We start from the raw sequence: 3,208 nt of genomic DNA on the forward strand, positions 1-3,208 counted from the left end.
TGAGGCTGAAATCGAACAGGTTGATTCCTGAAATTGAACAGGTTGATTCCTGAAATCGAACAGGTTGATTCCTGAAATGAGCTCGGATGCGTGATTGAAAAATAGGGACAAAAAGAAACAGGGTCCGGTACGACCTTCTGAACAGCTGAAATTGAAGTGTATAATACACGGTTTTTCGGGATTTCGGGGTCCCGGAATAATATTCTCCGGAAATCACATAGAAAGTTCCTCGAGTCAGATAAAGCGGCCACGCAAAGTTTGGGCACCAACGGAAGACATTTTGGGGTGCCGGTGTGCCACAAACCAAAGATTCGCGAAACTCGGATTATCGTGAAAAATGTGTTAAAGCTCGTTATTTGATCTTTGAAATCGAACAGGTTGATTATGAAATCGCAAGGTTGATTCCTGAAATGAGCTCGGATGCGTGATTGAAAAACATGGAGAAAAATAAATAGGGTCCGGTACGACCTTCCGAACGGGTGAAATTGAAGTGTATAATACACGGTTTTTTGGGATTCCGGAATCCCGGAACAAAGTTCTCCGGAAATCACATAGTAAGTTCCTCGAGTCAGATAAAGCGGCCACGCAAAGTTTGAGCACCAACGGAAGACATTTGGGGGTTCCGGTGTGCCACAAACCAGCATTCGCCGAAACTCGGATTATCGTGAAAAATGTGTTAAAGCTCGTTATTTGATGCTGAAATCGAACAGGTTGATTACTGAAATCGCACAGGTTGATTCCTGAAATGAGCTCGGACGCGTGATTGAAAAACATGGAGAAAAATAAATAGGGTCCGGTACGACCTTCCGAACGGGTGAAATTGAAGTGTATAATACACGGTTTTTCGGGATTCCGAGGTCCCGGAACAAAATTCTCCGAAAATCACATAGAAAGTTTCACGGGTCAGATAAAGCGGCCACGCAAAGTTTGAGCACCAACGGAAGACATTTGGGGGTGCGGTGTGCCACAAACCAAAGATTCGCCGAAACTCGGATTATCGTGAAAAATGTGTTAAAACTCGTTATTTGAGGCTGAAATCGAACAGGTTGATTCCTGAAATGAGCTCGGACGCGTGCTTGAAAAACAGGGAGAAAAAGAAACAGGGTCGGTACGACCTTCCGAACGGCTGAAATTGAAGTATATAATACACGGTTTTTCGGGATTCCGGGGTCCCGTATCAAAATTCTCTGAAAATCACATATAAAGTTCCTCGAGTCAGATAAAGCGGCCACGCAAAGTTTGAGCACCAACGGAATACATTTGGGGGTGCCGGTGTGCCACAAACCAGCATTCGCCGAAACTCGGATTATCGTGAAAAATGTGTTAAAGCTCGTTATTTGAGGCTGAAATCGAACAGGTTGATTCCTGAAATCGAACAGGTTGATTCCTGAAATCGAACAGGTTGATTCCTGAAATGAGCTCGGATGCGTGATTGAAAAATAGGGACAAAAAGAAACAGGGTCCGGTACGACCTTCTGAACAACTGAAATTGAAGTGTATAATACACGGTTTTTCGGGATTTCGGGGTCCCGGAATAATATTCTCCGGAAATCACATAGAAAGTTACTCGGGTCAGATAAAGCGGCCACGCAAAGTTTGGGCACCAACGGAAGACATTTTGGGGTGCCGGTGTGCCACAAACCAGCATTCGCCGAAACTCGGATTATCGTGAAAAATGTGTTAAAGCTCGTTATTTGATGCTGAAATCGAACAGGTTGATTCCTGAAATCGAACAGGTTGATTCCTGAAATGAGCTCGGACGCGTGATTGAAAAACAGGGAGAAAAATAAATAGGGTCCGGTACGACCTTCCGAACGGGTGAAATTGAAGTGTATAATACACGGTTTTTCGGGATTCCGGAATCCCGGAACAAAATTCTCCGGAAATCACATAGTAAGTTCCTCGGGACAGATAAAGCGGCCACGCAAAGTTTGAGCACCAACGGAAGACATTTGGGGGTGCCGGTGTGCCACAAACTAGCATTCGCCGAAACTCGGATTATCGTGAAAAATGTGTTAAAGCTCGTTATTTGAGGCTGAAATCGAACCGGTTGATTCCAAAAATGAGCTCGTACCCGTGATTGAAAAACAGGGAGAAAAAGAAACAGGGTCCGGTACGACCTTCCGAACGGCTGAAATTGAAGTGTATAAATACACGGTTTTTCGGGAATCCGGGGTCCCGGAACAAAATTTTCCGGAAATCAAATAGAAAGTTCCTCGGGTCAGATAAAGCGGCCACGCAAAGTTTGAGCACCAACGGAAGACATTTGGGGGTGCCGGTGTGCCACAAACCAGCATTCGCCGAAACTCAGATTATCGTGAAAAATGTGTTCAAGGTCGTTATTTAAATTTGAAATCGAACGGGTTGATTCTTTGAAATCGAATAGGTTGATTCCTGAAATGAGCTCGGACGCGTGATTGAAAAACAGGGAGAAAAAGAAACAGGGTCCGGTACGACCTTCCGAACGGCTGAAATTGAAGTGTATAATACACGGTTTTTCGGGATTCCGGGGTCACAGAACAAAATTCTCCGGAAATCACATAGAAATTCCTCAGGTCAGATAAAGCGGCCACGCAAAGTTTGAGCACCAACGGAAGACATTTGGGGGTGGCGGTGTGCCACAAACCAGCATTCGCCGAAACTCGGATTATCGTGAAAAATGTGTTAAAACTCGTTATTTGAGGCTGATATCAAACAGGTTGATTCCTGAAATGAACTTGGACGCGTGATTGAAAAATAGGGAGAAAAAGATACAGGGCTCGGTACGACCTTCCGAACGGCTGAAATTTTTCGGGATTCCGGGGTCCTCGAACAAAATTCTCCGGAAATCACATAGAAAGTTCCTCGGGTCAGATAAAGCGGCCACGCAAAGTTTGAGCACCAACGGAAGACATTTGGGGGTGCCGGTGTGCCACAAACCAGCATTCGCCGAAACTCGGATTATCGTGAAATATGTGTTAAAGCTCGTTATTTGAGGCTGAAATCGAACAGGTTGATTCCTGAAACTAACTCGGACGCGTGATTGAAAAACAGGGAGAAAAAGAAACAGGGTCCGGTACGACCTTCCTAATGGCTGAAATTGAAGTGTATAATACACGATTTTTCGGGATTCCGGGATCCCGGAATAAAATTCTCCGGAAATCATATAGAAAGTTCCTCGGGTCAAATAAACCGGCCAAGCAAAGTTTGAGCACCAACGGAAGACATT

The sequence above is a fragment of the Silene latifolia genome, chromosome X (genome assembly GCF_048544455.1).
Source record: "Silene latifolia isolate original U9 population chromosome X, ASM4854445v1, whole genome shotgun sequence".
Classification (NCBI taxonomy): domain Eukaryota; kingdom Viridiplantae; phylum Streptophyta; class Magnoliopsida; order Caryophyllales; family Caryophyllaceae; genus Silene; species Silene latifolia.